Consider the following 11,883-nt stretch of genomic DNA (forward strand, 5'->3'; position numbering starts at 1 on the left):
GCTGAGACCAATTACGCTGTGACAGAATAAGAATGCCTGGCCACCATCTAGGCTCTCACCATGCTCAGGTATTATTTGTATGGCCATCTATTCGATGCAGTCAGGGACCACCATGCACTATGTTGGTTGTCGTCCTTGAAAGTTCTCTTAGTCCATCTTGCCCAATGGACACTTCGCCTACAGCTCACGCCAGCATTCTCGCGCCGACGCTCCCTTCCTTGCCTGACGACAATGTCTGCTGCTCACAATCGCGCTTTACCATTTCTTCGTCCGCCCTAACCACCATCGCATCTGAGCAGTGCGAGGACCATTGGATTACCTCTCTTATAGACGTGCTTTCTTGTTCATCAGCCCCACCAATCCATCATACGCTGCGTCGTTAAGCTCACCATTTCGCCATTCGCAACAATGTGCTTAGCTGACGCAATTAGAACCCCGACGGGCGCCAGTGGTTATTAGTAGTTCCTCGCAGTCATTGTTCCTATATATGTGTAGCTTTACAAGCCCATCCACAGTGTGCACAATTGGAAGTTTCTTATGAGCGCCTTTGACAGTGGTGCTGCTGGCGAGGGATGTACAGCTACGTTTAGAACTTCGTTCGTACTTGCCCTGACTGTCACGGCCGGAAATCTTCGCCCCACCTGTCGCCGCGATTTCGCTACGTACTCGGCCGTTTGGGAGCGTCGGCACCGATGTGTATGGGCCCCTTCCCTTGGCATCGGCTGGAAACCGCTCGGACATTCTGGCAGCTGACTACCTCAAGTGATACGTCGAAACTGCCGCCCTCCTGGTAGCTACAGCGCGCGATGTTGCCTCCTTCAAGCTACAGTGATTCAACCTGCGTCATGGACCACCTGAGGAACTGCTCAGTGATGGCAGACATGTCTTCCTTTACACAGTAGTTGAAGCCATTCTTAAAGAGTGCCACAATGTCCATCGCACAACTATGGTGTACCATTAGCAAACAAATGGCCTGACAGAACGCTTCACCCGTACGCTCGGCCACATGCATGCAATGAGCGTCGCCTCTTACCACACATACTGGGACGTCATTCTGCCTTTCGTAAGCAATGCGTGCAACACTGCTACTCGGAGCACCACCGGCTTTTCACCTTTTTTCTTACTGTACAATAGGCACCCGTCGCTCATGATTTATTTATATTTATTTATTTATAGATACTGCGATCACAAATCAGATCATAGCAGGGTGGGTATACATAGAAATTCGCAAGCATGTAAACACATACAAAATGCATCAGATGTGCAGGAATCTTTCAAACAATGGTGAAGAATACATGAAAACATACACAACTCCACCATACGGGCAGGATGAATCTGAATATGCGCCTATTTGTGCCACGGCACGACATGAAGGGTGCCGCGGTCTCTCACGGGCCTTGACCTGCAATGACCGCGAGTGTTCCAGGAGGGCACTCGCGGTGACATCATCTCTGCAACCACCTTCCTTCCCGGAGCGCATGCTAGTTCCGTTTTGCTTTCCCTCCGCTGAACCTGGGCTCTCTTCAGAACTACTGCCCAAGTAGGAAGGCATAACGTATCGTAGAGCGCGTATCTCCCATTAACTACGTGATCAAACTAATTGAACAGTGTTCGAACATGCGCCATCGTGGAGGAGCCTTATTCAACGTCGAATGCCTCAAAGTATACTATGATACCCTAATAGAAGGGAGCTGTTTGATCGCCGGATGGCTCCCTTTTCATTCCCGGAGGTAATTTTAGTGAAGAAGATGAACACTGTAGTGGGCCACTCTCTCCAGTACTTTCTAGAGGGTCTAGCCCTCCAGCGCTCGTCTCGGGGGAACGCCACTCGTTACTCGTTCTGAGACTCCGTGCCCTGCGCTGACGGTCGGCCCAACCACTGGTGCCCAATAAACACGTTTACATTATATATAATGAACGAGAAGTATTATTCATATTGCAAGAAGCCAACAAACACTTGCACCAAGGACAACACACTGAAAATTACGTGTGTTTACTCATTGAATTGAAGAAACGATCAATTCATTAAATTGAAAGTGGATACGAAAACGGCGCTGTGGCAGCTCAATTGGTAGAGCATCGCACGTGCAATGCGAGGACTTGGGATTGTTTCTCACCTGCGGCAGTTTGTTTTTTCATTCGCTTTAAATTCCATTAATTTATCATTTCTTAAATTCAATTGCTAAATACAATTTCCCGTGCGTTCTCCTTGTTGTCTTTGTTTGTTGGCTTCGTGTGATATACTTGTTTAGACAAGCTATCTTGACGCTGTCCTGTAGGTATATATGAATTGGTATGCTGGGATGGGGTGTTTTGTGACTGGTCGCATTTCGGGAGAGCAAATAAACTACGAAAACGTGTCCTGATAGCACCATATTTTTGTCATGATGATCCATTGTTTACTAAAAATCAACGTGTAAAATGCCAATTTTTGTTACTATGTAAAACGGTCCATTTATTAAATGATGAGAAGCGCTCAACAATTATATCGAACAAGAGGAGTAGTGGCTTGCCGCTTACGTTTCCCCAGACGCCTATAAGGTATGCATTTAGAGCTGAAATTTGGGCCAGTTGATTCATCGTTAGGTGCTCTTACAATGACGTTACAAAGTATGCACCTTCTGTGCGGCAGTTTGAATCATTTGTTTGCTTTGCTTCCTTTGGTCTTAAAGATATTCACTAAATAATCAGATATGCGTTACTAACAAACATAAAGCTCTACGTTAACATTTCATTGTGTGCATACAATAATTTTTCCGGAAATGGAATTTTCCGGATCACACGGCACCCGTTAGTTAATTCGCATATACAATCGCGTCATGTTGACGTCAAGGTAATAGTGGTAGAAACAGTACGATTGCAAAACACATTGTTTCCTTGTTGGGTACATGTACGGCTACTTTCACGGGCACTAAACCGATGGTAAAAGAGAAGAAAGAAATACGTACTGAAAGTAGTATGTGGGGTCTCGGTTAAATACGCGCATAACGTCTCCTACGACATATTGTAGACCTCGTTATAGGGCTTGCATAAGTACGTAGCATTTGCAGCGGACGACAATTTATTTTTGTACATTGGCGATGACATTGTCATAGCGTCCATTTGACTGCCATGTCTGAAACTACATAAGAGATAAAATATGGCCGAGGTGACCAGAATAGTCGCAGCCACAGTAATCTTAAACTTACCGCTATTGTCCCAATCTCTGCTTAAACAACTGAAATGGAGCATGAAATACCTTCCTTTTTATGCTCCTTGCAGCTATTATTCAGGTGCCTCCCTAGTTGCACATAACATGATACTAAAAGAAGATTGTTCTACATTTCTAGCATGATGCTATATTTTTTATCAAGCGCTGATCGGTGCAACGGTATTACAATATCATGTTGCTAGGGAGGAAAAGAACTGTTATGAACAGAATGTCTTAGTGCGAAGCTTTCCTGCAATCTAATGTTGCGATAACCACTTACTTGCGTGCCTGAAGCCTGACTCTATATAATCAAGTGTGGTTCAACTGGAGAGGCCACAGTAGCGAATTCATGTTCGTTTTCGTATTTTACGTTTGTGGAGTTCACGACCAGCATGGTAAGCTCTGAAATTGAATGAACGAAAAGCATTTTGTGATTTATCTGATCTATGGACATTGCTCAGGTATGTCTCCTGCTGTTTCTTCCAACTCAACAATCATATCCTGAGTTCCGTCGTATACATACATTTCTTGCCAACGAGTCTCCTATCATATCGCTTCTTAATAGTGCAATTCGTGGCTTTTGCACGACTTACAAGTTTCTTTTGTGCAAGCCTGACGTCAAGGCTGAAGTTATCTCGTATTGCAAAGCTAGTACCTTTATGTTTGACCCCCTCCGAGATAGGATGCTCTCTGTATCCTTCAATTAACGAACTTAATAATGACAGGGCGGTTTTGACTTTCTTGGAAATTATCAAGCAGGTGAGCACGCCCTTTACATTCAGCAGTAACCAGTTCTTGCTGTTGCGTTTGGCAGAGCGACAGCACTTTCTTTTCTGATTCAGACTATACTTCATTTTATAGGCTACGTAGGCCAAAAATAGGCAACTTGTTTCTTCTGGATCTGTTGTTCATATTATCTTGCGACACCCTAAGCTTCAACAAATCCCAACTGAGGACGTCAACAGCGCCTTTACAACGATTCTCTGCGAGAGACACCACAAAGTCTTTCGTTATTCCTTTCTTTCGCTTCGCCCTTGCTCTATTTACACTCTACGAAGTGGCACCCAGTTTCAAAGGACATGTTTCCCCTGTCCTCAGTGCCTAACGAATTCAGATGCAGCGGCGTGTGAACACAGAGTGAGCAGCGCTTTGATGCAAGGCTCCCACAAAACAAAGTACCATGCAATCCCCTGCCGTCAACGTGCCCTCCTCTGGCGCAACCATCTTTCACCATTGTTGGTTGCTAGTGAGGGCATAGGGCAATGAGACGGGAGAGATGAGTTCGAAACGAAAAATAACTTATTGCGATAGAAGTCCAAAAACAAGAAAGGGGCTGGCAGATGGAATGGCACACTGTGGTATAAACTTTTTTAAACAGGGTTGAAGTACCTCAGACAGGCTGGCCAACGTTTCGATAGGTGGACCTATCTTCGTCAAAGGCGGCCTCGTCATCCTCGGCGTGTTAGTTTTAAAGGGTTAGTGCAGTGACGTCACGTGCGGGTGTTGTCGCTGGCGGCTGGTTTTAAAGAGAGAGATTACAAGAGGGAACAGGCGCTGTCGTCCGACGTCTGTGAGCCTCATTCTCAAGACGAAGGGACAAGAGCGTGAGAGTGGGCACGCGGGGAGGAAAGAAAAGAAATAGAAGCAGAAAAAAGGGGAAAAGAAGGAAAAAAAAAAGCAGGGGGGTGCCAGGGCCGTACCAAGACACAACAAAGGGGGGGGGGGGTGAAAGAAAAAGAAAGAGAAAAATGAAATCTTTAAGAAATACGGGGGCTTGGGAGCGTGTTGGGAATGCGAAAGGTTAGGAGGTAATCCGGGGGAGTCGTTGGCGGCATGTTTTTGAGGCATTAGAACGGCCGGTCAAGCAATAGGTCGAGTAATTTTGAAATAGTTAAGGTGGCGACGGGGAGTCTGCGGTGCAATGTGTGGGGTGATTGAAAGGCAGCGGCATGGTCTTTCAAGGGGCACTGCCCCACGCGCTTAACGTAGGTGTCGTTACGGCGGCATCCAGAAGGCGATGGTTGAGGCGCCGAAAAAGGCATATTGACTTCGGAATGTGTTGTCGAGGGGGTTTCAAAAAAAAAAGACTAAAAAAGGGGTGAGGGGGAAGGGGGGGGCGAAATCGGTATAGCAAACAGGAGGGCGACGCGTGCAGAAGCGGGCGCGGGCAAGTGTACATGGAAGAAGGGGATCGTACACTTGGTATAGACGTAAAATCCTGAAAGAGTACAATAAATTGAGTAGTAGGCAGGAAATTTTTTTTCCTTTTCTTTTCTTCCTCTCTCCCCCTCTCCCCCTTTTTTTCCTCCGAAATGAAAGAGTAGGTGAGGTTAAGAATAAAAGTTGGCTGGTGGCCTAATGTGTTTTGTGTATTGGTTGATGATATGAGAGTTTCAGATTTAAGTTACAGCTTTCAAAGATTCTAACCACCCAAACAGTGACCTTCAAACAGCTTACATCGCTGCAACCAAACTTGATCGAGCCGAGGTCCTCAAGCCCCGCCCGAAGATCACAAGAACAACAACGCCTCTTCTTACTACTAAATTCTCAAACGCACTCCCAAACGTGAATAACATCCTAAGCAAATACTACCCGATTCTCACCAGCAACCAGAAACTTAAGAAGATTTTTCCCGACCCTCCCAGAGTAGCCTACAGACGCAACACTAATTTTAAAGATGTTCTTGTGCACGCCAAACTACAGAAAAAGAAGAAGTTGGGAACCAATCCCTGTGGTCGCCCCAGGTGCTCTACATGCAAACACATTCAATCCACTACTACAGTAAAAAGTACAGCGTCGAATTACACACACAAAGTAACTTCGGCTTTCACCTGCACATCAAGCAATGTAGTCTACTGTCTAGAATGCGCCGCTTGTAGTAAACAATACATAGGTGAGACCGGACAACAAATCAATACAAGACTCAATGGTCACCGCGCGGACACAAAACACAATTTACCCAAAGCAGTAGCCAGCCACTTTAATGAACATGGACATATGTTTGACAAAGCAAGGCTCTATATACTACAAACAAATTTCCGTTCCCCTCGCGAAAGGAAGTACACGGAATCATACCTCATACACAAGTTTAATTGCCTACACCCGACAGGAATTAATTTGGCACGCGGCAACTTAGAATCTTTAAAAGCTGTAACTTAAATCTGAAACTCTCATATCATCAACCAATACACAAAACACATTAGGCCACCAGCCAACTTTTATTCTTAACCTCACCTACTCTTTCATTTCGGAGGAAAAAAGGGGGAGAGGGGGAGAGAGGAAGAAAAGAAAAGGAAAAAAAATTTCCTGCCTACTACTCAATTTAATGTACTCTTTCAGGATTTTACGTCTATACCAAGTGTACGATCCCCTTCTTCCATGTACACTTGCCCGCGCCCGCTTCTGCACGCGTCGCCCTCCTGTTTGCTATACCGATTTCGCCCCCCCCCCCTTCCCCCTCACCCCTTTTTTAGTCTTTTTTTTTTTTGAAACCCCCTCGACAACACATTCCGAAGTCAATATGCCTTTTTCGGCGCCTCAACCATCGCCTTCTGGATGCCGCCGTAACGACACCTACGCTAAGCGCGTGGGGCAGTGCCCCTTGAAAGACCATGCCGCTGCCTTTCAATCACCCCACACATTGCACCGCAGACTCCCCGTCGCCACCTTAACTATTTCAAAATTACTCGACCTATTGCTTGACCGGCCGTTCTAATGCCTCAAAAACATGCCGCCAACGACTCCCCCGGATTACCTCCTAACCTTTCGCATTCCCAACACGCTCCCAAGCCCCCGTATTTCTTAAAGATTTCATTTTTCTCTTTCTTTTTCTTTCACCCCCCCCCCCCCCTTTGTTGTGTCTTGGTACGGCCCTGGCACCCCCCCTGCTTTTTTTTTCCTTCTTTTCCCCTTTTTTCTGCTTCTATTTCTTTTCTTTCCTCCCCGCGTGCCCACTTTCACGCTCTTGTCCCTTCGTCTTGAGAATGAGGCTCACAGACGTCGGACGACAGCGCCTGTTCCCTCTTGTAATCTCTCTCTTTAAAACCAGCCGCCAGCGACAACACCCGCACGTGACGTCACTGCACTAACCCTTTAAAACTAACACGCCGAGGATGACGAGGCCGCCTTTGACGAAGATAGGTCCACCTATCGAAACGTTGGCCAGCCTGTCTGAGGTACTTCAACCCTGTTTAAAAAAGTTTATACCATATTGCGATAGAAATTATACTGACCTTCTAAGCGCATTTCTGCCATCCCCATTGCCGTAATGTTGCATATGAAGTCCAAAAACACGATAACATCGTGTTTTTGAACTTCATACGCAAGTTCAGCGCCTACGCTATATGTGCGAGTGAAAGTCTGCGAGGGTCAGCAGGCGCCCGCTGCTGAATCGCGAGAGCGCGAGAGAGGAAGCCACCGTGGAAGCGCGCCGTCTTTTGTCCGGCGCATGGCACGGGCGGGGGTAGAGGCGGGTGGACGTTCTACTCGGGCGGCTGCTGCTTAAGGCACGCCCGCGCGGGCCTCATTCTTAAAGTGATCTGCAATGTCGACAAAGTACGCTGAGTGACAGTAGCTTCGTTAGCGCTGCACTTTCAACGTTTAGGTCGCCTTGCAGCGGGAGACAGCACGAAGGCTAATACGATCGCTGCTGCTGCCGCACTGACTCGATTCTGACAGCAAGGTACTTGCACATTTTTTTTTACTGTCATCTACCACGACAAGTTATAGAGCCTGACGATGGAGTACTCGCACTTTTTCACATGGGTGTATACACGATGTTTTGGCATCCCCTCAAAAATAGACCCGAAAAAAAGTCCTGCCTCTCAGCCCATGAGCGTCCTTAGAGACCATTTCGCATATACTCAGCGAGTGCAGGCAATACGAAGCACAACGCGACAAACCCCACACTTTATACTCTATATTTTCAACGATCGCCCACTTTCACAGACGATGGTGGAGAGGAACTTACAAGAGCGGTGCTGGCATTTCTGTAGTGCCATTTATTTTAGGTAGTAGTATGCTCTTTATGTCCCTAATCAATACACGAAAGGCGAAGGTGCATATACATTGCGCAATTGTGCGAGTTAGAATTTGCACCTATGATCTGCAGTCTACAGTCATCGTGTTTATACATTCGTTAGCCTGCATCATTTCAATACCGCTTCGTGCTAATTCAGTCAATCAGTTTGGTCCCTTTTTGGTTCCACTTTTGCTGCTTGAACCAATAATGTCCGAAGGAAGTGAATTTCAGTGTCTTTAACGTTGCACTCAGTTAACAATCCGAAGCATTTCTATGAACAATAACCTCAAAAAGAACCCTATGGGTGGACATGGCATTTTATGTTTCACATTTGAGAGGCACTTATCTGCATCGCAATTACTATAATTTGCTTAGCTAACACCAAGTAACCCGTACTCACTTGCGACGTGGACATTCGCGCTGCTCATATTTGTGCGTACGGCTCAGCTCCAACACAAGGTGCGCCTATAGAATAGCTCTTCCTTGAGGCTTGTGAGATTTCATCTTATGAAAGCCTACAGTCTCGATCTCACGAAGCTTCCTGACTGTAACATTTCTATTCATGGTTCTCGGGGTCCTGCCTTATATCCGTGTATTGCGGGAAAAGCTTATGCGCGTACGCGTACACCATTTTAGAGTAGTGAGCAAAGTTCCTAGTATATTTTTTTATGCGAAGCATATTACGAGGGCTCAACCCAGCTCCTCAGGCGCGGCGGTGACCATGAAATCACGTGACACCGTGACGTCACGACAGAGGAGAAGTGGCTTTGGCTCAACTCTTGCAAGACGGGCTGGGTGGGAATCGAACCAGGGTCTCCGGAGTGTGGGACGGAGACGCTACCACTGAGCCACGAGTACAACGCTTCAAAGCGGTACAAAAGCGCCTCTAGTGAATGCGGTGTTGCCTTAGAAACGCGCTGTTTCTAAGGCGTGCGTCTCTTGCTCAGGCGCACATTTCGTTGCCGCGCCGAACGCTGCTTTGCTCGACGCTCACCGCGTCCAATGCGGGGCGCGTAGTCGCTGCCCTGTAGCCCATTGTCTTACACCCCTTGGCGGGTCGACGGGAACACTGTCGCGTTCCACTCTTGAAGGCGAAGAAGTAATGCATGAGTTGTTTCTTCGTCTAGCCGAACCAAATATAGCCAAGCAACAGCAGTTCACCAGGCTAAACAGTGGTTCAACAACTAAAATAAAGGCTAGTATGCTTCGCATCCTGGGCTTAACCTTACCTAAGCCACAGCCATTTTTTCATCAACGTCTTAAGAGACAATAAAGTTGGCGCGCAGAGGAAGCTCATCCCGAGCCGTTCTGCGCGAACGAGACTCAAAAAAGAGCAGCTGGAACTCATATGCGTCATGACAAAGCTTATGTGCACCTTGTGCCCATTGTAGACGTATTCGCGCATTCTAATGTGTTGAATGCTCAGCGTTGGAATTCATTTGTCATTGAACAATACATGTGTGTAGGGTCAGGCATGAAAGTTAGTGCTTATCACCCTATTCTATTGGAGGAATGGTTCGTGCTACGGCATTGCGTTGTTAACATTTTTTTTTTCTACCTAACAAAACATACTGTAAAACCGTGGCACCAATCAGTAGTGAACAAAAAAAAACAAGAAAAAACATTGCACTAGAAGCTTAGAACAATTATCGTATATATTCCTGACATATCCAATCAAGAACGCACCCGATGAAGAGCCGCGAGGAGGATAAATAGCAAGCTATTTCATGCTCCATTTCCATCGTCTAAGTACAGATTTGTACGGTGGCGGCCACTTGAAGGTTACTGCGATTGCGAAGAATGACGAAGGTTTCTAGCTCTGTCATTGTGGCCACTTTGGCAATATCTTGTCTCTTATCTACATTCAAACAAGGCCTACAAGTGTCTGCTATGCCAATGAGCTACCAAAGACATAAAGAAAATTTTGATCCGTCCTATTTTCCGCCTCCTAGAACGACAACGAGGCTTACAACGAGGTCTACAACGAGATATTCTACGAGACGTCATGCACGCATCTAGACGAGAGCCTACACACCACGTTTCCGTACGTATTTCTATTTTTTTTTCACCCTCTGTTTAAGGCCGGTGTAAAGAAGTAGAGTACGCACACCCATCTGAAAATTTCAAAGGATTTCCAGCTATAGCATTGCTTACAGTAATACCTTGACGTCAATATGGTGCAATCATATATGCATGTTTACTAAAGGGCGATCTGTGTTACTAAGGAAGTGCAATTTTCGCAGAAATAATGTTTGCTTAGAGTGCAATTTTAATGTAGTGTTTTATGTTTGCCAGTAATACATTACTCATCGTTTACTCAAATTTACTGCCAGCAAGGGAAGCAAAGCAAAAGGTAGATTCAAACTTTCACACAGTGAGCGCACCCCTTGTCAGTGCAGTATTAGAGCACTTAACGCAGAACAAAACATACCTTGTAATATAGAGGGAAACCGAAGCAGCTCGTCATTATTGTTCACATTCACTAAATTTGTTCATTGGCTCTCATGGTTGAATGAATAATTCGTGGTACGTAATAACAGAGAAGATCATTAGCGTTTTTTTTTTGTTTAAATAAACAATGAATCAGCTTGACTGACAAATGTTTCTGAGAAAATGCTGCTATGTGGACACGTCTTCACGGTGCATTGTCTGTTCTAAGGAGAGGCGCCGAACCAAACGGACGACATCCCGGTATTTCCAGTCCGAATGTCATAATTAGCTGCAGGAGAGCGTCCAGATACGTTATATATATATATATATATATATATATATATATATATATATATATATATATATGGGGATAATTTTATGTTTTACGGCAGTTTTACGAATCGCCTGTGGTAGACAGCACAATTATTGTCCTTCAGCGGGAATATTTTAAGAGGCGGACATTACTAGCCATAGACATCAAAATAGTTATTCAACGAATCAACAAAACTTCACTAAATAGCTGCCTAGTAAATTACTTATGGCACACATAGCAATTTACGCATTTTAGGATGTGAGCTTGCAGGACGTATCCACTTGAAATGAAATTCTAGGATGACATCAATTTCGAGATATTATTTTCCAAATTATAAAACAAAATAGATGGGCGTTCCGGTTACTATCGTGCTTGAAGGCATAAAAGAGCATTTTATTTGAAAAGAAAGTGGAATAGTGCATATGTACGGCGACTTTGCGGCGCATATCTATAAACTAGTGTCGTTGTGGAATTTTATTCCAACTTGATGCACCTTGCAAACTTACCGGCTACAATTCGTAAATTGCGATATGTGGCAGAAAGTAAATTATTTAAAAGAAATATAGCGGGGTTTTGTTAAGTAGTTTAATATGTGTTTCGATTTTTTGTGCAAGCGATGTCCGCTTCTCTAAATAATCCAGCTCAAAAACTTGAATTAACGTACCTGAAACATGATGTTTTTAAACATTTGAAAGAAAAGTAGAAATGATCACGCTGTATATAAACACTGAGACTGCAGCTGTTATGAACCAAGTAAATTCATCAGCAGCAGCTTGAGCAGCACCAGCGGTACCTTTTATTAACCCTTAAAGTCCCGTTCAGGGAATTACATAAGGGGGGTGGGGCGAAAGCAGAAATACAGGGTAGTGATAAAAAAGGCATAAGGACTTGAGAGGCAATAAAAACGAATAAATGAAAAATATGAAAGAC

The 11,883-nt window shown here is 45.1% G+C and overlaps 1 long non-coding RNA gene across 1 annotated transcript in view; it reads right to left on the reverse strand.

Moving 5' to 3' along the window:
• LOC135917850 (uncharacterized) overlaps positions 1-8,731 on the reverse strand; it is an 88,166-nt gene extending 79,435 nt beyond the window's left edge. Inside the window, exon 1 of the long non-coding RNA XR_010569435.1 lies at positions 8,611-8,731. This is a non-coding gene — a long non-coding RNA (uncharacterized lncRNA). The remainder of the gene's footprint in view (positions 1-8,610) is intronic.
• Positions 8,732-11,883: the final 3,152 nt, after the last annotated feature.

The sequence above is a fragment of the Dermacentor albipictus genome, chromosome 2, assembly GCF_038994185.2.
Source record: "Dermacentor albipictus isolate Rhodes 1998 colony chromosome 2, USDA_Dalb.pri_finalv2, whole genome shotgun sequence".
Taxonomy (NCBI): domain Eukaryota; kingdom Metazoa; phylum Arthropoda; class Arachnida; order Ixodida; family Ixodidae; genus Dermacentor; species Dermacentor albipictus.